Source organism: Taudactylus pleione, unplaced genomic scaffold, assembly GCF_031769625.1.
Source record: "Taudactylus pleione unplaced genomic scaffold, aTauple2 ptg000026l, whole genome shotgun sequence".
NCBI classification, from domain to species: Eukaryota; Metazoa; Chordata; class Amphibia; order Anura; family Myobatrachidae; genus Taudactylus; species Taudactylus pleione.
This window is the reverse complement of record NW_028284428.1, coordinates 12,707,835-12,733,485: the sequence shown is the minus strand read 5'-3', so window position 1 is coordinate 12,733,485 and position 25,651 is coordinate 12,707,835. Positions and strand designations below refer to the sequence as shown.

The window sequence follows — 25,651 nt, the reverse complement described above, 5'->3', positions numbered from 1 at the left end:
GGGCTTAATGTTATTTACTATCTAAAAAATGTTTCTCTCATTGCATAGAAAAATCATTTTATGTATATATATTTAACAGATTGTTTTCTTTGCGGAACTGATTACGGAGAAACTTTTTGAAGGTGCTTTTACCAGTTTTTAGTTTGATATATTAAGGTATGTAATATTACACAGTGTCTATGTGAATATACTCTTCGCATAATTGATTTTGATCGCTTTTATGTATATATCGATATCCAATTTGCATTATGAAGATACACCCATTTTTATGTTTATGTTTTGTTAAGATTCACCCCTGATGAAGTCCTATTAAGGGACAAAATGTGTCGGGTTGAAGGTGTCTGTTTAAACAGCTGAATTCCTGGGGCCCACTACCACGAGCTTGCACCCTTTTGGGTGAGGTAGAGGTTTTTTTGGTGCCATCTCCCCATGGTCCAGCAAACTAAAGCAGCTCCTTATCAAAAATAAATTTTAAAACATGTAAGCACTTTCTTATTATATCCTGTTGGTTTTAATGTGAAAATAAACCATTTTAAATTATTTATAATGGTTGGCCATTGTTTTGGGTGTGTTCCTTGGTGTAAGGGTGTAATTGCAGGAATATATCGGATTCACCCGTGGTTTTAAACGTTTGATGACCTCCAAGATCGTGTAAATCAAGCGTTTCTCAAAGGAGGAGCTGCATATACAAAAAAGACATTTGGAAGTCTCGATTGGTTCATCCACAATCCTCTAAAACACTCGATTGGTAGAATCTACTTTAATCAAAGCCACATTATTTGTCTTCCGCTAGAGTGAACATTTTTTCGTTTTGAGCGCCCTTTATTCCATCTTTGTTTGTTTATATATATATATATATATATATATATATATGTATATATATATACACAGTATATGGCAAGTGCAGTTTCTCTGTATGACTACGGCCTCCTATGCTTGTGGCTGTGCATGTATGAAGGCAGCCGCTTACATTGAGATGCCCGCAACACTCTATACTACGCCTACTGAACGGATCATTCTTGCATGCAGAGCCGCCTCCGTATCACGGCGGCGAAAATGTTTTCCAACACTTTTCTGATATCATCTGAATCAATCGCACAGCACCTCTTTGTGAGTGGGGATTTTCAGAAATGTTTGGGCATGCACAGTTCTAAAATAATGACTCAACTATATGAACATCAGAAGTGTGCGTAGATTGTGTGCAATTCAGAATCAAACCCAATAAGAGTTATAGGATAGTATATCCTCTAATCATTACAATCTTGTGTCATCAATGGTCTGAATGGAAACCTTTAGCTTAAAATTATTTTTTGTGGCAAAACCTGAAGTCTCCTGGTAAAACCAGGACATTGGGGCTTAGTAGCGGAATTATTTTTTATTTTTACAGACTATACTAAAAGATAACAGTCTGAATCTGGTTGTTTTAATTGGTCACATTCTATTTGTACACATTGTACCATATTATTACCATTATCATGACAAATACTATTCATATTAATACATGCTTATATTTGTGCGTGATATCAGGGCCGTAGCTAAGGTAGTGCGGCTGGTGCCATCGCACAGGGCACCACAGGTCAGGGGGCGCTGTTTGGGCCTGTCAGATTTCTATTTATTATCATTCTCACTTGTAGCTTCCTCTTGTTTCATCCCCAGCATCTCCTGGCCTCTCCTATCTCTTCCCTGGCCCTTCCCCATGAGGCCATGGCCCTTTTTTGGGTGCATTATGTCCCTTTGAAAAATGGGGAGCTACAATGCTCTTTCTGGCACAGGGCACCAAAAAGTCTAGTTACGGCTCTGCGTGATATGTTTTACCGAAGATGAATTTGCTATAAAAGAGACCTAAGCCTGATGTATTTACACCTAGACAGACAACACCGCAATGCCAGGCGGCCATATGCACTTCTTTTGCTTATAGGGAACATGCTACTTACTTTTGCATGTTGTACACAAGGGGTCTTATTCTAAGTTGGACGCATCTGTGATAATGGGTACATCTCCCAATTTTAATTCAACTGCACGTGCATCCAAATCGCAGAACACAATGTGTGCATGCACCGCACGGTGCGTCCAACTTCGCAAGTAGTTGTGTGCCTGCCGCATCGCTTGTGAATGGAGATCAGCATGAAGATCTGGGTGGCAGGAATCAAGGCACATTGGACTTAATTCAGAGGCGGCAGTACGGTCTACGACCGCACGGCCGCCTCCATAATTGTCCAGTGCGCATGAGCACGAGGGAGCCGGCTCCTTCGTGCGCATGCGTGAGACCCGCTACGACCGACAGCGCCGGTCGTAGCGGGTTTAATTCCAAGGGGGGCGAGCTGTCGATGTTGATTGACAGCTCGCCCCGTTTGGAAGGCGGGCCTGGGGGGTTCCCATGGGAACGCCTGCCGTTTGGGGGAGGCCCCACTGACATCACTAGTGATGTCAGTGGAGAGCTTCCGGCTCTGACAGAGCCAGAAGCTCTCCGGGGCTTTCGACAAGTGAGACCCTACCCTAGGGTCTCGTCGTAAGCCCCGATGGTCGCGATGGTCTATGACCATCGCGACCATCACCCTAGCGGTCGGTAGAGCTGTGGGTGTAAACCCACAGCCTAATGACCGAAACAGAGGCGGCCAGTCAGGATGCAAGCGGCCACCCAGTTTCTGAGCGACCGCTTGCATCCTCCGACCGCCTCTGAATCAGGCCCATAGTGTTGCAAGTACTGTTGGGAGAGTTGTGTGTGTATGTACATGTCTGTGCTGATGCAAGTGCAGATACTGATGATGATGGCATCATTTGCCGACGCCAGAGCAGTGGGTGTAATAGGCATGCACTTTCAGACATACAGATTTGCAACTTTGTTCGTTTGATCTGCACATTAGCATATGAATGTTAGTACATTGCTGCAGCCATAGGTAAAAGCAGCTGCAGAAGCATGTGACAAACAATCAGGCCCAATGTGTGGACAGTTTTATTCTTACACTGTGATTTATAGTTAAGCTAGGATGCAGTCCAACTGGCCAGCCAAGGGCAGAACACAGCATTGCTGCCGCCTTGGTAAAATTTGGGGAATGGTCTTGTGATGCCAGGTCACCCTCCTTACCCTCCTTTTGTTCTGAGAGCAGAGTGGAGGACTTGAGGGGATGGCCTGACACTTTATAAATTAGCCTTACAATTGCATTGTACAGTAATCAGCTATTGAAAATTCTGAACAACTATAATGAAATGTTTGTTTATGGTTCAATATCTTACCTGGCAAGCTGCAAATTTCGACATAATATTCTTTTCTTTTAAGGATAGCCTGACATGATTATACATAATTCCCACAGACCAAAGTGCAATAATGGCAGTTACAGCAGAAATCACAGTGATCCAGAGAGTAGCTGTCTCCGGACGTGACTGCAAGACAAAAGACATCCCTAATCAGTAGAGTTTATGACTATTTGAATGAATTGAGCAGTGATGTTGCAATTGAAGTATAGAGGTCTTTGACCAAGCTAAATGCTCGATGGTGGAAAAGGGAGGGCACTGACATTTAATAATAATAATAATAATAATAATAATAATAATAATAATAATACTAATTTAATATTATAGCGCTTTTCTCCTAAAGGACTCAAAGTGTTTTACATTTGCCTTTACAGTACAAAATACACAATAAGCTTATAAGGGACATTAATGAAATGCTTGGATGAAGAGATAAGTATTGAGTCTATTTTTGAAGGATTCTAGAGTGGAGGCCTCTCGAACTGTAGCAAGGTAAGTGGCTACTGTGACCCTCAGTTGTTTCTCTGGTCCTTAGGCAGCCACCTCCTTGATCCAACTCCATTTCCAAAGCCTGACTAATTCTATTTACTTTTGGTGGCATCCTGCCCTCTCTTTTCCTGACTTCTAACCTGGATGTGTAAACATATAAATGACCAGATCTACCATTAAACCAGTGTTGGGATGGGGGAAGAGGTTAATACATATGAATGACAGTGTCAAGCTTTTCAAGCAACCGTCCAGATTTTCTAAGACAATACAGTCTTGCAATTGGAAGCTGGCGATTGGATGACTACCACTGTAATGGGATACACTGGATTGTGGTGTAGTCAGATGCCCTGACAGTAACCCACATGGTGAATGTGACATCTATGCTCATTTTACTAAATATTATTCTTATACTGTACACATATAATTACAATATGGAAGCTAAACATTCTCTACTCATAATTCTGTATGGTCAAAGCATCCCCTTCCCACAAATCTGTAGGCCAAAATGATATTGCCCTAATACAAATTTATGGCAGAAAAACTCATTTTCAGATAGATTCAGAGAATGGGGGCACTTTTTTGTGCACTTTAAGCTATGCCAAAATGTCATCACTGATGTCTTATGCTAACACTGTCCATGCAATGGTATAACTTTTCAAACATGGGAGCCACTATATAACATTTGACCTATACCAAGATGGCTCTGGAAACTTTTTAAACATGGTGATCACTATATAAGATTCAGAAACCTCACTATTGTGTCAGAAAAATGTACACAGATATACTGGATGCTGCTTGGAGTTCTGTTAATGGTGCTAACTGTGAGATTTATTTTCTTCTTCTATCTACTTAACTTCTGACTGAGATAAGTGGAACTGATGTTCAGCTCCCTCCAGACACTGGGCGGTAGTGACATCACTTGCGGTTTTTGCTAATAGTGGAAAACAATGTTTGTAATCTGACTAACCTTGATTTCTTATTGTAACTGCCTAACCCTAGCCGTGCCTTCTAGAGCCTAACCCTAACCCTCTGGTAAGTGCCTAACTCTAAAAAATGTGTAAGACTATGTTTGTGTTATCAATTTTTGTGTTGACCTGTACCTGTCAATCTTCATCCATGTCAACATTTTGTGTGTCGACCTTTGACCATTTTGACCTTTGTACCTGTCAATCTATTGCCTGTCTACCAATTGGTGTCTACCAAGACACTGTCAGCCTTTTTATTGTAGATCAATTGATTGGAACTCGTGTCATGCTAGGAAATTGAGAAGGCTATACTTGGTGCTACCTGGTACATAGGCACAAAGTTTAATGTGCAACTGGTCTTCACCAGGCACTCTGCAAGGGAATATGGGCTATGTTGTACATGACAAACATGTCACAGCCCCATGATCAGGTTCCCTCATTACAGGCTGATAAGACAGAAGCCAATAGGGAGTGTGGTGAAACCGTCTTAGTAATTGTCGGGCAGATTAGTTACAAAATTAATACACAGGAGAATGAACAGAACAATCCAAGGCAAGGGTCACACGTGAAGGTTCAGAAAGAGCTGCTGTGTACAGTATATGCAATTTCAATTAGGCAGTTTCATATATAATGCTTAGCTTCTGTCTTCTCACCATTAATTGTAGCAGAAGCTGCAGAAAAGACTTTCTAGATGTGGGCCCTGATGGAGATGGAGTGTGCCAGACTCCAGGGCCAGGGAGTGAGCTCCAGACTCCAAGTCCTAACTGCTGGGGGATTTGAGAATCCACCCACCGAGGATTGAGTTAGTGAGAGCTTGGATCCAGGGCTGATGTGTGACATTAGCTGCCCTCTTAAGGATGATTTCTGAAACCCAACAAGAGGTTTCAACAGATATTTCTTATGAAAGAGTTTGAGAAGTTTATGAGCAAGAATGTCAGTCATCTTTGCTCAAGAATGCTCTTCCAAACCATATCCCTTCCAATGCACAAGGAACTGCCCTCTGCCCTGGAATCCAGAATTTGAATCTTCTTCCTGATGTTCAATTTTGATATCTGGTGGAGGATCATGGCTGGAAGAAAACCAGTTAATAAAAATAGATTTTAGAAGGCACACTGTACATTAAAACATTTGGGAACCCATAAAAAAGTTGGTCATTTTAATTTAAAAGCTACTGAATAATCTGTCAAATTTTGAAGGGGCCAAGGTAGAGCGGTGCTAATCTCATGATAAGAACTCAAAGGCATACATTTTGATCATATAACCACACTCTAACTCCCTTTTGTATATTAGGAACAGTACATATTTTCTTGTATGCAAACAACTTGTAATAAAAAAGGTCTTCTTGAAACAGTTTTTGACTTTGTTACAGATGTCATATTTGTGAAGCAATTGCTCAACAGCTGGAACTTCAGAAAAGGGAGTGTTAGTGTTTATTGTAGTGTTTATGGTGTGTCTACTCAGGGAAACAAGTCCAGCCAATGATCTTGATAGCTGAAATAAAAATCCTCAAGAAGGTTTCCATATCCTGTCTAACCTCAAGAAGGTTTCCATATCCTGTCTAACCTCAAGAAGGTTTCCATTTCCTGTCTGACTTTAGCCATAAAGAAGTTGAGATGATTATAGCTATTACCCAGGTACCTCCAGAATTGGAAACAAATTGAGCTAATCGTTTACAGATGATTTCATGTGAGCATTGAGTTAAGTGAAATATTTCCTTCATAAAACAGCTGCCAATGAGGGAGAAGATGGTAGGCCTTTAGACAGGAATAAAATGAGTGAATATGGAGACACCGTCTGTGACAAACCAAATGGTATTGTACCAATTGCTGGCAGGTAGTGTAAATTGAAATTCATTGAGTTGTGGGTCCATGGTCTTTCTGGGTTGGGTAGAGGTAGCAATGGACTGAAAGGAAGCTACTAAGGAGTCTTATGTTGTGAACAGCACTGGTAAGTTAAAACAAATTCCCTCAGATCGCTGCAAAGTGGAGGCAACTAGTAATGTCTGGAGAGAAGATATTGAGTCTCCTTGAATCCATAATGACCTTAAAGTGTGAAAGAAGAGGCAACATAATAATCTTGGAACGTCATTGATTACAATAAGAGTCCTCCAAGGGGGAAGGATAATGGGAGTGGTTGCTTTAGCTGAAAGAAAACATTATGAATCAATATTCAGATGAGAATTCACTGTCCAAAGAGACAAACTAAAGAGATAGGGTATAGGCCTTAGGATTAAGTATACTTAACTGACCCCTGTCCAGATACCAACCATCGGGATGCCATTGTCGGTATTCTGACAGGAGACATCCCGGCAGCCGGCATTACATACCCATTCCATCCAGGAGGTGTCTAAACACTTCAAGCATCATCTTGACAGCGAACATTTCTTTGTCCCATAGTCATACTTGTCAACTCTCCCTGATTGTCAGGGAGACTCCCTGAAATAGTAACAATCTCCCTGACTCCCTGAAGAGGCTAGCAATCTCCCTTGCACCTTACCCCATTATGAAGATGTCATATATAGAGAAATAAACAGATATATTTACATTCGAATTGGATCATTAGTATCATTTGCCTGCATTGGTTATAAGGCACAATGATCCCTATAGCTACATGCATTTCCTGAATAGAATTAGTGTGTTTTAAATCAACAAGTAGCTCTTACTAACTGCTTTGGTGCTCATTTACATTTGGATGTAAGTAAATTTTAAGGCTCGCCTTTCAGATGTAGCAGTACACATTTACTTTAACCTAGCACTCCTAGCTGTTGCTTTCACAATCTCCCTGAAAAGCTTTTTCAAAAGTAGGCAAGTATGAGCATAGTTCTTTTTAGAAATTTATGGGAGAAGAACTTGCAAGACTGAAGTTTGCCTAAGAAAGTTCCCTGAGACTATTTTGTCTCACCCACCACTGCAAAAGAGGTGCCCACCTCATTAAAAAAAAGGTAGAGAAGTGTCAGGTTGCCTAAGAAATACAAACTTGTTATAAGAAGAGAAATGATTCTAAAGCTTCTAAAGACTATCCTTGGTATTGGTACCGTTCCAGGTCAGGGCAATGAAAGCAGTGGTAAGGGGGAAATAACCTCTAACTGGGAAAAAAATAGACTATTCTAGTATGGAGCACTGCCACAAGTGAAGAAAGATAGTGACAATTCAATTTATACAGTAATTGATTTAATGAAAATAAACATAGATAAATCAAAAATAAAAACTAATAGTCATAAAATAAAATAAACACATGGGGGTAAATTTACTAAGCTGAGAGCTTGGGAGAGATTGCAAACTCTGGCGAGTTTGGCCATTTTTTCCCACTCTCAAATTTACTAATGTCAAACTCGGGAGAGAGATCTCCTTTGCTACGGGAATATACTGGAGAGTTAGCAAACTCTCTTCAATTCACCATCGGCAAAACTCGAGAACTTTTAAATTTTTTTTACACGTACAACACAAGCAGCTTACACATATCTCACTGATATGTGCAGGCTGCTTGCTCGGGAGAGTTTTGCAGAGAGAAGATACTGCAATCTCGGGTGAGTCATCTCCTGCAAAACTTGCTACTCGGGGGAGAAATCTCCTGCAAAACCTGCTACTTGGGAGAGAAATCTCATTCTGCTTCACCATCGGCCATCTCACTGTCAGCTAAACTCACTTCTTTGTAAATTTGCAAGTCTCAGGAGCTTCAAATCACCCCAGTTTAGGTGAAGTTAATCGAGATGAAAAAAAAAGCAAACTCTCCCAGACTCGATTCTTAGTAAATTTACCCCACAGTATACAATATGAAATGTCACAGCAATGGTCTAAACACATCCATAGAAGCACAGTATTGCGTCTCTCCATGTATAAGCATATGTATCTGCCGTCAGCTTAAATAAATTGCTTTAGTCCTACCGTCTCCCCGGTGATATTCGTAACAGAGTTAATCAGGCTCTGGAGACCAGTGGGAATGTCAGTGTGGCCATGGGAAATATGTATTGCTCAAGTTTGGCAAACATCAGATGTATAATAAAAAGGGCTATAGCAGACAATTCTTCCTCTGGGAATAACAAGCTCCCTGAACAAGGGTAGAGCCACGTCCTTTCTAATATCAGAGTTTTGAACACTGCATAGTGGACAACTTCTGAAAAAGACTATGGGCCTGATTCAGAGCCGCTCGCTATTTGCGAGCGCACACTCTGAATCAGGGTGGGGAGTATGTTTTTTTTTTCTTGTCCACTTGCTAAGCTGTGGGTGCCCACCCACAGCTAGTGCGAGCGGGCAGGAGATGGTCACGATTATTGCGACCATCGGCATTGCTTGGAGACCCTAAGGTAGAGTCTCAGCATTCGCAATGCCGAGTGGACTTCCAGCTCTAATAGAGCCGGAAGCCCACTACTGATATCACGAGTGATGTCAGTAGGGACGCCCACAAACGGCAGGCATTCCTTCGGGAACGCCTCCATTTGTTCAGCCACCTCCCCTACCCACCTACAAAATGGGGCGAGCAGCCGCCCCGTTTTGCTGCGAGTGCCGGAGCGAGTGAAGGTCTCACTCGCTATGGGGCTCGCGTGCGTGCGCACTGGGCCACCATCGACCCGCTTGCGAGCGCAATGCGCTTGCGAGCGGGTCTGAATCAGGCCCTATATCTATATACTATAGGTATATATCTACTGCAGCATTAATACACATTAACTTTTTGGAGAGAGAATTACAATGAAATTGTTGTGAATTTGTATACTGTTGAAATTTGTTTGTTTTTAATATTAGTGCCAGTCACGTATCTTATGGAAGAGGAGTACAGTGTAAATTATGGTGATTTATATACACTGTTGGAGCTCATGTACTGTATATCATCTAATGCTAGTGATTATATGATATTTTAAATATATATTACGGTAATAAATATCTGATTCTTATATGAAGATTTTTTGTGAACATGTCAATTGTATCCACTCCTTGATTCACAAGCTGCTTACATACATTGTAGATTGGCCGCATCTTTTTGCAGTCATGGAAAAGAGACACTTTGATCCCATTTTCATTAGATTGATACAGAATTTCTATTCTCAACCTACTACGACTTTACTTGTGAATAGGGTGAGAGAAAATCCTATACCTATGTACAGAGGAACTCAGCAGGGATGTCCTCTTTCCCCATTGCTATTTAATCTATGTTTTGACCCTCTTTTCCATATCCTTCAAGCCTGGCCAGACTTTAAGAGGATAAGGGTTGGGGAGACGAAACTGCTTCTGCAGATGATGTCTTACTCTATATTGATGACCCTGAAACTGCACTAGGGAAAATATTGTCTAAACTCTATGACTTTGGGAGAATTTTGGGGTATACTGTGAAATTATCTAAGTCTGTGGGGCTTTACTTACATCCACAGATACATATTCCACGATGGGGTTATCACCTCCTGGTGAGATGGGCTAGTACTGACTTTTTGGGAATTCAACTTCATAAACATCCATCTGTTATATAAACTTAACTTCACAAACGCAATCGGGCCACCTATGTTTATTTTATATAGGTAGAGCTAATCTCATCAAGATGGTGACTTTTCTGAGGTTAGTATACTTGCTTCAGGCTCTTCCTCTCCTTTTGACTCATAAGGATCTATTATTGCTAAATTCCCTTTTTTGAAAATGTATTTGGGGATCCAAACGCCCACATATAGGGTTGATTAAACTGCAACAAACAAAGGCGAATGGCAGCATTAATTTCCCACATATCCTAAATTTCAAGCAATCAAGCCATACTCCGATATCTACGGGACTGAACGTACAGACAGGACCTTTATGCAAATGTTACGATCGAGGGGCAATTTCTGGAGGATTGTAGCCTACTAAGATTTTTACGCATGCATGATAGCGAAATCCCAGAACATTTACATTGTAATCCCCTTTTATGGTCGATAAGGAAAGTGTGGCATATCCTTAAACATAAACACAATGTGAATTCCCACAAATCAAATTTGTTGTCATTTTTAGGAAATCCTGAGTTTTAGGGTGGGAGAACGGCATTCCCATTTACAAAGCTCTATAAAGAAGGCTTGACAAGTATTGGCATGCTCCTCGACACTTCACTTAAATGACCTCTTTCATACGGTATACTGAAGCGTCTAAAAGATTTCCTTCATTTTGAGCACACCCCTTTGTTTTTAAGCAAGCTAAACACTACGTTGTTTCTGTAGTTGGCTGGTTCTCAGAAGCAGACTGGGTTAACACATTAAACACACTGTTCCTAATAGAACCGGCAACTAAAAGGGCGATTTCGTTGCACTATTAATTTCTGAGACAACAGATGCAGCATGAGGAAGTATGTTCAAGGATGAGTAAAGGTTGTTCCATCCCTATCATGTGATATTTCATTGAAAACACTTCAGCTCTCTAGAAATCTGCTCCAAGCGATCCAATATCAAGGAATGTTTTAGAACATTTTTCACACAGCGTATTTCTCCCCTCATCGCCAATTCTTAGTGGGAATGTCCTCTTCGGCCTCTTGCCCTTGCTGTCAATCCCCTGTGGCAGATCTACAGTATATCATTACTTTTGGAATTGCCCTGTCCTTAGGATCTTTGGCTGCAGGTTAGAAATTATGCCTTAGAGCACTTGGTGAATTACTTACCATTCACAGGTGTGTGGGCAATATTTGGAATTCTGCCAGAAGGTCAGCGATGTTGCAGGTGGCTTTTACTCATTATAAGTACTGTAACTCATAAGGCAATATCACAGACTTGGATTGATGCTACACCTCCTACATTGCGGCTATTTCAAGAGAAGCTCTTCCACATCTTTAACATGGACTGGATTGAGATTACACTTGAGAATTTTTTTTTTCAAATCTGTGAAAGTTAAATCGCAAAATTGACTTTGGATCAAAGGCGTAGAATTCAGGAGTCAATTAAATAAACCCAGTGGTACTGTATTTTGGTGATATCGGATGACCCTCCCATTCTTTTGGTTTCTTAAAGGGTTCCCCCTCTTCCTTTTTCCCTCTTTCTTTGGTCCTCCACAGAAATTCTTTTTGCTTGTTTATATTGGTGTAATGGTTGGTTCTCTGGTCCCACGGCTCCGCACCCCGTTTTACGTCCTGTGTTTGGATGGTGGTCCTTGCAGGGATTTAGAATTTGCTAGGTTGTGGTTATTTGAGTTTTCTATTTGTGAATGGAGATTCGAGTTTTTTCCAAAATTTTTATACTATTCGTTCTCCTCCTATAAACATTATGTGACTTGCACTTGCAGTAATAAAATGGAATGTTATTTATGGTACTGTGAACTCATGTATGTATTTGCAATGTTTCTGAAATTACTATTGTATAGATTATTTTCACGGTGTTTCAATAAAACATTTATTTTTAAAAAATTATATGGTGTTCTTGTAAGTGATAGTGTTTGGGGAGGTCCTGACATGCTTTTTGGCTTGAGGCCCCCAAAATCCTAGAATCTCCAATATTGGGAGTTTTGCACACTTTGAACATTTTGAAGATGGGTGATTACAGTATGTCTCACCAAATCTGTACTTCCAGACTGTGTTCTACACACATGCATACTGTATATATACTGTACTTCACACATATAAATCAGGCATAGCCTTTAAGACACCAGTGCTTTAGAACAATGCCTCTGAATTGTTCTGCAGTGCCAGCTGTGCTCCAGCAGATGTAATTTGAATTTTCATACAAAGAAGTCTCTTGTGTATCTCAACCAATGAAATACTCACATCGCTTTTAATGTAAGTTCCATTAGTCCAAAGTACGATAGCCATAAATGTGAGTATTGGTTTCAGGCATGCAAACTGAAAAGTTCCCAATTTCAGGATAAATAAAGTTCGTCTGTACAAATGGAAAAATCACAAAACATTTGTTGTTATTTATCATCATATTTTGTAGAACATTTTATAGTAACCTGATTTAGGATATCTTTCAATCCCGTAGTGCTCAGTCATTCAAACATTACTGTTAGTGTAGCAGTGATAATCATGTATAAATGTAAGGCTTTGGTCAGAAGAAGGATGTTCACAGGAGAATGTAACATTTGCCTTTCACCAAAAAGACCATGGGCCAGATTCAATTAGCAGAGAAAAAATTAAAACTTAACGTCGGAGAAGTTTAAGCACAATTTGTGTGTTTTGGTGCAATATTTTCACATCTTTTGTCTATGCGCGCTCTCGTTTTTCACATTATCATATTACAAAAGACGTGATTCATGCGAAAACTGTGCATGGTGAGACCAAAGAAAAGTACAGCACATTTTGGGGAAATCAGTCTGTACCCCATAAAAAGCCTAACTGACATAAGATATCAATATAGAAGCATTAGTATTAGTATTAGTGGGCCTAATACAAGTATTTGGGGGTTCTTAAATTGTGTTAAATAGTTGCTATATGCATAATTGTATAAGTGTGGAAAAATTATAAAAAGCAATATTTTTGGAGAAAATAATAATAGCTGCAGATAAATTGGGATTACATTAAAATGAGTGCAAGTATATTTTTGAGTCTATAAAGTGTACTTTTAAAAAATTATAAAAATACACCTGCTGCAGCCAACTGCAATGTTTAAAACACCTGTCCCATCTAGAGCTGGATCTACTGTGAAACTAATAAAGCTTAAGTTTCAGGGCCACTAACCCCAGCGGGGCCCTGAAGCAAATTTTTTTTAATGAATGAATTTTTCAACAAAATCAATGGAGTTTTTTAAGTGTGTGATTAAAATGATTAAAATAAGGTTAATTTAGTGATAGAATCATAAGCCAATGGGTTGAAGTACTTAATATTGACCTTAGACTATGCTCTACAGTAGTGCATGTAGGGGGGGTTTCTGAGTACCCCCCTGTTCTGTATTGGCTGGCATACTCTCTATCTACAGGTCTGACCAGAGTATGGCTCTTATGAACTGGCTGGGTGCATAATAGAGAGCTGCTGTCAGTGTCACTGCTGAGTGCAGTACTGCCAGTTGCCACTAGATGCTCCCATCTCCATTTGTTCTGTCCCATCTGCTAGAAGTCGGCCCTCCAGTGCTGACCACAAACTGAAACCTGAGCTGACTGAGGGATAGCATGCAACTCAGAGGTGGGAGCACACAGCGTGAGGGAGAGACCTGACTTGGGAATTCAAGAGATCCCACTCAGGAGGATCAACAGCTTGGATCCTACAAAGGAAGTAAGTTTTGTGATCTATCTACAGTCTTTCTCTCTTACTTTTTCTCTCTCTCTGGAGGGTTTCTACATCTATCTATCTATCTATCTATCTATCTATCTATCTATCTATCTATCTATCTATCTATCTCAGACTCTTACTCTCTGGGGGTTTCTACATCTATCTATCTATCTATCTATCTATCTATCTATCTATCTATCTATCTACAGACTCTTACTCTCTGAGGGTTTCTACATCTATCTATCTATTTACAGTATCTCACTCTCAGGGGAGGGGGAGGGTCTATATCTACAGTGCATCAGGAAAGTATTCACAGCACTTCACTTTTACAGTATCTCACTCTCTGGGGGGGTCCTACATCTACAATGAATCCGGATAGTATTCACAGTACTTCACTTTTTCCACATTTTGTTATGTTACAGCCTTATTCCAAAATGGAATAAATACATTTTTGTCCTCAAAATTCTACACACAATACCCCATAATGACAACGTGTAAAAATTGAAAAACAGAGACATTTGCAAATTTAATTAAAAAAAAAAAATGAAGAAATCACATTTACATAAGTATTAACAGCCTTTGCCATGAAGCTCAAAATTGAGCTCAGGTGCATCCTGTTTCCACTGATCATCCCTGAGATGTTCCTACAGCTTAATTGGAGTCTACAAGTGGTAAATTCAGTTGTTCGGACATGATTTTGAAAGGCATACACCTGTCTATATAAGGTCCCACACTTGATAGTGCATGTCAGAGCACAAACCAAGCATGAAGTCCAAGGAATTGTCTGTAGACCTCCAAGACAGGATTGCTGCGAGGCACAAATCTGGGGAAGGGTACAGAAAAATATCTGCTGCTCTGAAGGTCCCAATGAGCACAGTGGCCTCCATCATCCATAAATGGAAGAAGTTCGGAACCACCAGGACTCTTCCTAGAGTTGGCCGTCCGTCTAAACTGAGCGATTGTGGGAGAAGGGCCCTAGTCAGGGAGGTGACCAAGAACCCGATGGTCACTCTGTCAGAGCTACAGCATTCCTTTGTGGATAGAGGAGAACCTTCCAGAAGGACAACCATCTCTGCAGCAATCCACCAAGCATGCCAATATGGTAGAGTGGCCAGACGAAAGCCACTCCTTAGTAAAAAGCACATAGCAGCCCACCTGGAGTTTGCCAAAATGCACCTGAAGGACTCTCAGACCATGACAAACAAAATTCTCTGGTGTGATGAGACAAAGATTGAACTCCTTGGCAGGCATTATGTTTGGAGGGAACCAGGCGCCGCTCATCACCAGGCCAATAGCATCCCTACAGTGAAGCATGGTGGTGGCAGCATCATGCTGTGGGGATGTTTTTCAGCGGCAGAAACTGGGAGACTAGTCAGAATAGAGGGAAAGATGAATGCAGCAATGTACAGAGACATCCTGGATGAAAACTTGCTCCAGAGCGCTCTTGACCTCAGACTGGGGCGATAGTTTATCTTTCAGCAGGACAACAACCCTAAGCACACAGTCAAGATATCAAAGGAGTGGCTTCAGGACAACTCTATGAATGTCCTTGAGTGACCCAGCCAGTGCCCAGACTGGAATCCGATTGAACATTTCTGGAGAGATCTGAAAATGGCTGCGCACCGATGCTTCCCATCCAACCTGATGGAGCTTGAGAGGTGCTGCAAAGAGGAATGGGCGAAATTGCCCAAAGATACAGTAGGTGTGCCAAGCTTGTGGCATCATATTCAAAAAGACTTGAGGCTGTAATTGCCGCCAAAGGTGCATCAACAAAGTATTGAGCAAAGGCTGTGAATACGTATGTACAGTGATTTCTTAGTTTTTTTTAATTAAATTTGCAATCTGAAAATCTCAAAAAAAAAACTTTTTACACGTTGTCATTATGGGGTATTGTGTATAGAATTTTGAGGACAAAAATGAATGTATTCCATTTTGGAATAACCTGTAACATAACAAAATGTGGAAAAAGTGAAGCGCTGTGAATACTTTCCGGATGCACTGTATCTATCTATCTATCTATCTATCTATCTATCTATCTACAGTATCTTACTTGCTGTGGGGTTTCTATATCTATCTATCTAGCTTGGATCCTACAAAGGAAGTGAGTAAGTTTTGGTTTTGTATGTGATCTATCTACAGTCTTTCTCTCTTAAGGAGCGTACACACTAGACGATATGCTCCCTGAGCGATATAGTGTAGAGTGTCCCCGGCAGGGTGTACTCAATGTCGTTGATGACATTGAGCACACCCGCTGAACGATATCATTAACGATATCGTTCAGCGCCGGGCTCTCTCCCCCATTCCCCAACATGCAGCATCCTGACGACATCGTCAGGTTGGCCTGCATGTTTACTCGATGAACGATAATGACGAACGACCGGCGGGAACGCGCGTCGTCATTATCGTTCATCGTTTTGATGTTAAAAATGGACGATAAAGTGGACGACTGAACGATAACGATATCGTTATCGTTCAGTCATCCACTTTAAACAACCAGTGTGTACGCACCTTTACTCACTCTCTCTGGAGGCTTTCTAAATCTATCTATCTATCTATCTATCTATCTATCTATCTATCTATCTATCTATCTATCTACAGTCTCTGGCCCTGATTCAGACCCACTCGCAAGCGGCTGTCCGCTCGCAAGTGGGTCGATGTTGTGCACTGCGCATGCGCACGACGGCGGGAGTCTGATCAAAGGGGGCGTGCTGTCGATGTTGATTGACAGCACGCCCCCTTTGGTGGGCGTGCCGGGGGCGTGCCTCCCTGACGGGGGCGTTCCCAAGGGAACGCCTACCGTCAGAAGCCGGCCCACTGACATCACTAGTGATGTCAGTGGGAGTGATTTTGGCTCTGATAGAGCCAAAATCACTCCGGGCCTTGCGGCTGAAAACCTGAACCGCAGGCTCCGGCTTGCAGTGGCGATGGTCGCGATGGTCAAGACCATCGCGGCCATCAAACTGCACGCTCGTATAGGCTGTGGGTGGTGACCCACAGCTATACGAGCGTCCAGGAGGACGCTCCATAATTATGGAGGGCGGCCCTCATTCAGAGCGTGCGCTCTGCTCAGAGCGTATGGCTCTGAATGAGGGCCTCTGTCTCTGGGGTTTTCTACATCTATCTAACTATCTATAGTCTCTCACTGTCTGTTTTTTTTACATCTCCGCCATTTGAGCCTTGTTGGATGTTGCCCTATTGTTGCTGGTTGCAAAGGGGCCCCCATAACAGTTCAAGCTTCAGGGCCCCAAAATGTGATTCACCACTGGTTCCATCCATACAGCCCCCCAAAATACCTGACCCAGTACTTTATTCCCATTTTCCAACACTTTTTACATCTTGACCACAAAAATGGCATGTCATTTATTTTTGCCTAATTAGTCAATAGGGGGGGGGGGGGTCCAAAGGGTTCTGAACCAAGAGCTTGATACGGTAAGGATCGCTAATGCAACTGTGTACACAGATCGAGTGATTGTTAGCCATTGCGCATGAGCATTACCTGTACTGCATGTGCGTTGTGAGCACACTGCGATTACAGACGCACAGAGGAAGGCATCGCAGAGTGAGTGACAGGCTGTGAGTATTTGGGGGTGGTGATAAGGGGGTTGTTAATAAAAACACAGGCACGTCTGTCCGTTTGAACGCCGTTGCATGGGTGTGCATAAATTAGCCACTGCAATTGCATACGCAGCTTGGGTACTCACTGCGTGCAACAAGACTTGCAGGTTTTACGGAAGGTCAGACCTGCTGTAAATTTGTGTGACTGGCCAATGTGCAGTTAAATGATGTAATGCGGATGTGAGAAAGCAGCAGTGGGCGTCTCTATGCCGGATGAGCTATGGCAGGCATTAGCATACATTCGCAGCTGCGTTCCATACGAATTTGCAGCTGCGTATGCAATAGCGAACCTCACTGAATCAGGCCCCAAGTCCCGAAAGTTTTAGGCAAAAATAGAGGTTTTGCACTTTTTTTCACCTGCTCTGAGATGGTGAAAGACAGTTAGCCGGTTTTCATCTACGGAGTTTTCACACATCCGAAAACTTCAGCAATGGGATTGCATGATACGCATTCTTGTGTGAAAAGTTCACACCTGTGAATGCTTTTCGCCAAATGCGGCTTTTCACAGCTAATTAAATGTGGCCCATGTACAGTCAGGTGCATAAATATTGGGACATTGACAGAATTTTCATATTTTGGCCTTTATTCACCACAATAGCTGTGAAATGAAACAAACAAGATGCGCTTTAACTGCAGACTTTCAGATTTAATTTGAGGGTAATTACATCCAAATCAGGTGAACGGTGTAGGAATTACAAAGTTTCTATATGTGCCTCCCACTTTTTAAGGGGCCAAAAGTAATGGGACTATCAACTCAAAAGCTATTTCATGGACAGTTGTGGGCTATTCCCTCGTTATTTCATTATCAATTAAGCAGGTAAAAGGTCTGGAGTTGATTCTAGGTGTGACATTTGCATTTGGAATCAGTTGCTGTCGACTCTCAATATGAGATCCAAAGAGCTGTCACTATCAGTGAAGCAAGCCATCATTAGGCTGAAAAATCAAAACAATCTCATCAGAGAGATAGCAAAAACATTAGGTGTGGCCAAATCAACTGTTTGCAACATTCTTAAAAAGAAAGAATGCACCGGAGAGCTCAGCAACACCAAAAGACCCGGAAGACCACGGAAAACAACTGTGGTGGATGACAGAAGAATTATTTCCCTGGTGAAGAAAACCCCTTCACAACCGTTGGCCAAATCAAGAACACTCTCCAGGAGGTAGGTGTATATGTGTCAAAGTCAACATTCAAGAGAAGACTTCACAAGAGTGAATATAGAGGGTTCACCACAAGATGTAAACCATTGGTGAGCCTCAAAAACAGGAAGACCAGATTAGAGTTTGCCAAACAACATCTAAAAAAGCCATTACAGTTCTGGAACAACATCCTATGGACAGATGAGACAAAGATCAACTTGTGCCAGAGTGATGGGAAGAGAAGAGTATGGAGAAGGAAAGGAACTGCTCATGATCCAAAACATACCACCTCATCAGTGAAGAATGGTGGTGGTAGTGTCATGGCATGGGCATGTATGGCTGCCAATGGAACTGGTTCCCTTGTATTTATTGATGATGTGACTGCTGACAAAAGCAGCAGAATGAATTCTGAAGTGTTTCGGGCTATATTATATGCTCATATTCAGTCAAATGCTTCAGAACTCATTGGACGGCGCTTCACAGTGCAGATAGACAATGACCCGAAGCATACTGCAAAAGCAACCAAAGAGTTTTCTAAGGCTAAAAAGTGGAATGTTATGCAATGACCAAGTCAATCCCCTGACCTGAATCCGATTGAGCATACATTTCACTTGATGAAGACAAAACTGAAGGGAAAATGCCCCAAGAACAAGCAGGAACTGAAGACATTTTCAGTAGAGGCCTGGCAGAGCATCACCAGGGATGAAACCCAGCGTCTGGTGATGTCTATGCGTTCCAGACTTCAGGCTGTAATTGCCTGCAAAGGATTTGCAACAAAGTATTAAAAAGTGAAAGTTAGATTCAGGATTGTTTAGTTTGTCCCATTACTTTTGGCCCCTTAAAAAGTGGGAGGCACATATAGAAACCGTTGTAATTCCTACACCTGATTTGGATGTAATTACCCTCAAATTAAATCTGAAAGTCTGCAATTAAAGCACATCTTGTTTGTTTCTTTTCAAAGCCATTGTGGTGGTGAATAGAGGCCAAAATATGAAAATTCTGTCAATGTCCCAATATTTATGCACCTGACTGTATGTGTTATACTGATAAACATCCCGTAAGGTAATTAAAAGTCATTCACTGCACACAATACAGTAAAAAAGCTTATTAAGTCACAAAGTCTCTCACATGCTCTAAGCTAGTACAAAATTATCATACATGTCATTACCACATAACCATCAGATACAGAAATACAAATACATGCAATGGAAGTGGATAGACAATTTAGAATTCACAAAAAGACACAAAAAGGTAGCAAAGTTGCATTGTAGGAAGATTCTGGACAAAGGTAAGATGCTACTAATAAGAATATTACACCTCACCTCCTCATCTAACCTGAGAACAATGCACAGTTCTATATCTTCAACTTCTAAAAAGATCTGTCTCTTCTGTATACTGTGTCAAAGTTCACCCAAGGCAGTGCCAATTTTGCACCTGGGAATCATTCACACTCTTTTTACAGGAAAAATGAGGTGTGTTGGTTATTGCTTTTTATCAGGAACTAAATGACGTGAAATCGTGTGAGATTATCCAGTCCTCTGTGAAAAAGGGGCGTGTCATGGGCGTGTCCAATTGTAAATTCATTGCCTCAGAGGCCATGTTTAGTTGGATTAGAGGAGAGTAGCTAGAGGAGACCCTAGGCTAACGCAAATGTTGTTGGTGTGACCGATGTTGCATCGATGTTGGTTTGTCTATAATCTGCATTGCAAATGCACAGACCAGGCAGCCTGAAAATGGGCACTTCATCGCACAGTCCTGTATTTGCATATACCCACAACCACTACTGCGAGAACAGCTGCGACCATGGATGCATCACCAACCATCTCTGAGGGATCTATTTACTAAGCAGTGTTAGGAGACAGAGTGAAAAGTGATAAGTCTGTGATAAGGTGCCAGCCAATCAGCTCCCAACTGTCATCCCACAGGTTGTGTTTGAAAAATTACAGTTGGGAGCTGATTGGCCGGCACCTTATCACTTTCTTATCACTTTTCACTCTGTCTCCTAACACTGTTTAGTAAATAGACCCTGAATCAGGCCCAATGTTTCAAAAATCATAAACAGCAAAAAGACAAAAACAAACAAAATACGTAATATAGTATTTCTTTAGTTTTATACTGGAAAAGGTGTAAGGTGTCAGGTGCTATAACTAACCTGTTTATATCCTTCGTTGGCAGACACAAACAACAACAGCAAACTGGACCAGTGTGGAGAGTCATTTTTCCTCCTTCAAACTGCCTGAGAAATTCTCTCCTACCACCACACTCCTTAGCAAGCATCAGCTGAAACTGGTGGAGGAGCACAGACAGATACCTTGTACAGGAGGATAAAAAGATGTGTATAAGATTTAAATACATTAGTGTCATAAAGTAAAACAATTGCAATGACATTAGACTATGGGGGGAGTTCAGTTAGCCCCGATAAACTATCGGGAGAGAAAAAGTGATGTAGCCTCAGGTTTCAGCAGTGTGAGCACCCTGGGAAGATCACTAGGGGGTTTATTCATCATCACTTAATGTATACAAAAACATGTGAAAATTATCACTTTCACACACATAAATTAAGTGTAAGGGATATTCATCAAGTTCCGAGACAGCATTTTTTTATGAACTTGATGTTGTTACTGAACGCCATCCTGAGATGTGTGAATTTTCCCAGACCCAAGGCAGAATTTGCAAAAGAGCTGTAAATACTTAAAGATTTGTTACATTGTCATTATTGCATGAACCCACAGAAAAAGATTGCAAACAGCTCATTTTAGTAATGTGGTTTAGAAGATAAATAGTGTTGATATTATTACTGCCCGTAGACCAAATGTTTAATGCTACGTTATACCAGACTAAACAAGAAAAGTTTTAACCAGTTGCTGATAATTATAAGAGATTATTAAAGATTTTTATGGATGGGTTAAATTATGCATTACGTAATAGAGTAACAATTCAATATCCAGAGTGGAAAGAACCATCTTTTAACATAATTGTTAACTTGAAAATGACATGAGAGAAACATCTTGCAGAAAAAAAAACTTATGAAACTTCAGATAAAAAAATTCAGAAAATGCAGTTCAAAGTGAACTAAAAGCAGATTAGGGACAGCAATTTGATAGTCCACTTACTATATACAGAGCAGGATTGTAAACTTTAATCCAGATAAATGTAACTGTAATTGTAATTGTTTTACTTGTTTGATAATTTTCAGTGAGAAACTGTCCATCAGTGTACGTAGGAACACATTCAGCCCCGCTCGCTAGATGTGTTCTTTCGCTCCCAGCGTATACAAATTTGGCTAAGTGACATCAGGGAAGGCGATCGCACGGCAAGGCATAAGCACGCCCACTATGTCCTGGCGTGCGATCACTTTGTGTATGCAGATGCCCACCAGCCTGTCTTAAGCAGCCCACTAATGCACGTCATCTCCAGGAAGTGTAAGCAAGCATCGGTACATCGGGTACCATCAGAAGCGAATGCAGCGCTTGAGGTAGACTATACCCCACCTCAAGCACTGCGATCACTTCAGTGTGAAATACAACCAGGTGACGTGTACTATAGTGCTGCCTGTTAATTATGCATGCCTCTGAAACGGCTTTACTTCGGGCAGGCACACCTACGTTCACATCTACACTCCCCAGTTTCTAGTGGCCTGCCCCTGTTACCACCCGAAAAAACGGCTTCTCCGGTCACTCACTCTGCTGGGCTGTCTATGCTGGGCGAGTGTGCACTTCTTGACCTTTCGCACTTGTTCGCGTAAGCGCACTGTGATGCATACGTATGTGCACAATGCGAATACCGGCCAGCTCCGAATCCTGCCACATTGTTCTTCTTCTTCCTCAACAGAGGAGAATATAAGTTTCGATGGTGAGGAAAAGGCATTGTCTGAAGCCCTACCTTTGGTGCTTCATGGTATAAGAATCACACCAAAAGGCGCACATTCACTAGGTGATATTAATGAGCGATTGAACAATAACGATATCGTTCAATCGCTCATTAATCGTGCATGAATCGTGCACCAAAATCTCAGAAACGACCAGCGATGCACACTCCCGCTGGTCGTTTCCGACATCAATCATCGCCCGAACATGCCATCAATCTGCCATTAACGACAAATTGGCCATGTTCGGGGATGATGAAGGGTGCCTACACTGTCGTCTAGTGCACAGGCTCTCAAACTCGGTCCTCAGGACCCCCAACAGTGCATGTTTTCCAGGTGTCCTCACAGAATCACAAGTGAAATAATTAGCTCCACCTGTGGATCTTTTACAATGTGTCAGTGAGTAATGAATACACCTGTGCACCTGCTAGGTGACCTGCAAAACGTGAACTGTGTGGGGTCCTGAGGACCGAGTTTGAGAACCATTGGTCTAGTGGATGTGCCCCTTAAGCCTCCTCTCAATCTCTCTCCTTATAAACTGTTATTTGGACTACAGCCGAGATGTGTTACTAATCCAAAGACTGATTTGAAGTTTCAACATGAGTTGACTCTTCAATATGTTATACAATTGTCTAAGCAGATACAAGACCTTTGGAAAGCTCCACAAGATATACAATCAACATCAGCATTTAATCCAGCAGATGAAATATAGCTTAGAGACTATGGTATGATGAGAAGCTTTTTGTTACGTTGTTACATTTTGTTGCTTCTCTTACAGATCAATGGGATGGTCCTTGACAAGTACTGCGCAAGCCCCGGAGCGAGAGAGAAATTCTCTCGCTCCATGGCTCACTACAAAAGGGGCGGCTGTCGATGTTGATCGACAGCTCGCCCCATTTTGTAGGTGTGGTGGGGGGGGGGCTTCACAAACGGAGGCGTTCCCAAGCGAACGCCTGCCATTTGTGGGCGGCCCCACTGACATCACCAGTGATGTCAGTGAGAGAGCTTCCGGCTCTATTAGAGCCGGAAGCTCTCTGGGGCTTGCGGCCACGAGACCCTACCACAAGGGTCTCGTCGCAAGCCAAGATGGTCGCGATGGTCACCCACAACTATGCGAGCGGCCAGGAGGCCGCACCAAAAAAAAAAGCCCTGATTCAGAGCGAGCGCTCTTTCAGAGTGTCCGTCTCTGAATCAGGGCCACTGTCTTTATTTTAACCAATTTTCGCTGTTCTCTTACTACATTAGGATATTAATCAACAAACAGTAAAGGTTATGTTTTAAATACACAGTGCACCACATTGGACATTTCACCTCTTCCTTTGCCTTTTGAATAGATGCCGTGTATGAAAGCAACTGATTTATATCAAATTGTGAAATACAATTAAAGAAATAAAGTGATTTTAGAATCACATATTACCACTCAGGGATAAATGAACTACCAACAATGTTAAAGTTTTTTTATAAACACGAATAATAATAAATATTAATATATGCATACATACACAGTGACAGTAAAGTCTGTAAACATTAAACTCTTAGGAATCCACATTCCAATACAGGATATTATGCTAATCATCTGTAAGAAAAAAACAAAAACAATTAATATTAATTAAAAACAGGGTGACATAAGTATGCTTCATATTGTGCTTCTAATTGCACAATGAAAAAAGATGACAATCAAAATAACAGTAAAATATTGCATTGTTATATTCTTATACAGACAGTGGTTTATAATGTAAATACATTTTATTTTACATTTACTATAGTAGATCTAGTTTATGACATTTGATTCCTTTGCACTTCCTCTCTATGCCAATGGAAGGCCACTGAAGGACACTGTTGAAGTTCAAAGTGCCTAATAATAACAGAGAACATTTGCTTGTGGATTTACACATTTGAGTTCCGACCATCACCTGTTTATGATGCCATAGAATTAAATTATTTATTTAAACTTGGTGACTCCAACCATGGATAACAATTGACCAGACCTGTCATGTCTCCTGATATTCTCATGTCTTCCCCCATTTCCTAGTTTTATGAGATGAGATGGGGAACATAACAGCATCTTGGCACTTCCCCCCTAACGGCCTGGTAGACGCCAAATAATTTACCCATCTTATCTATGTACTTTAGCAGTGATCTGGCCGTTCTGTTTTAATACTAATAAAGAGTTTGCATTTTGTGGTGCAAAATTATAATTTATGAATTTGTTGAAAGTTAGATTGTGATATTTACCAGTCCTTCACTTCACCCATAGCCTTTGGGTGTGTAACTGCATGTCCGTGTAGCTTACATGTGTTTTGTCTGTGCTATTGGCGGTCACCCGTAGCCTTGGGGTGTGTAACTGCATGTCCGTGTAGTTTACATGTGCTTTGTCTGTGCTATTGGCGGTCACCCGTAGCCTAGGGGTGTGTAACTGCATGTCCGTGTAGTTTACATATACTTTGTCTGTGCTATTGGCGGTCACCCGTAGCCTTTGGGTGTGTAACTGCATGTCCGTGTAGCTTACATGTGCTTTGTCTGTGCTATTGGCAGTCACCCGTAGCCTTGGGGTGTGTAACTGCATGTCCGTGTAGCTTACATATACTTTGTCTGTGCTATTGGCGGTCATCCGTAGCCTTGGGGTGTGTAACTGCATGTCTGTGTAGCTTACATGTGCTTTGTCTGTGCTATTGGCGGTCACCCGTAGCCTTGGGGTATGTAGCTGCATGTCCATGTAGTTTACATGTGCTTTGTCTGTGCTATTGGCGGTCAGACGTAGCCTTGGGGTGTGTAACTACATGTCGTTGTAGCTTACATGTGCTTTGTCTGTGCTATTGGCGGTCACCCGTAGCCTTGGGGTGTGTAACTGCATGTCCGTGTAGCTTACATGTGCTTTGTCTGTGCTATTGGCGGTCACCCGTAGCCTTGGGGTGTGTAACTGCATGTCCGTGTAGCTTACATGTGCTTTGTCTGTGCTATTGGTGGTCACAGGGTCGTAGCCTTGGGGTGTGTAACTGCATGTCCGTGTAGCTTACATGTGCTTTGTCTGTGATATTGGCGGTCACCCGTAGCCTTGGGGTGTGTAACTGCATGTCCGTGTAGCTAACATGTGCTTTGTCTGTGCTACTGACGGTCACCCATAGCCTTGGGGTGTGTAACTGCATGTCCGTGTAGCTTACATGTGCTTTGTCTGTGCTATTGGCGGTCACCCGTA

The 25,651-nt window shown here is 41.7% G+C and overlaps 1 pseudogene across 1 annotated transcript in view; it reads right to left on the bottom strand.

Moving 5' to 3' along the window:
- LOC148539222 (organic solute transporter subunit alpha-like) overlaps positions 1-25,651 on the bottom strand; it is an 85,559-nt pseudogene that overhangs the window by 22,960 nt on the left and 36,948 nt on the right. Inside the window, exons 6-9 of the transcript XR_015870502.1 lie at positions 23,958-24,031; positions 20,743-20,901; positions 12,402-12,513; positions 3,235-3,381 (exon numbers count right to left, since the gene is read on the bottom strand). The product of XR_015870502.1 is annotated as an organic solute transporter subunit alpha-like (transcript). The remainder of the gene's footprint in view (positions 1-3,234; positions 3,382-12,401; positions 12,514-20,742; positions 20,902-23,957; positions 24,032-25,651) is intronic.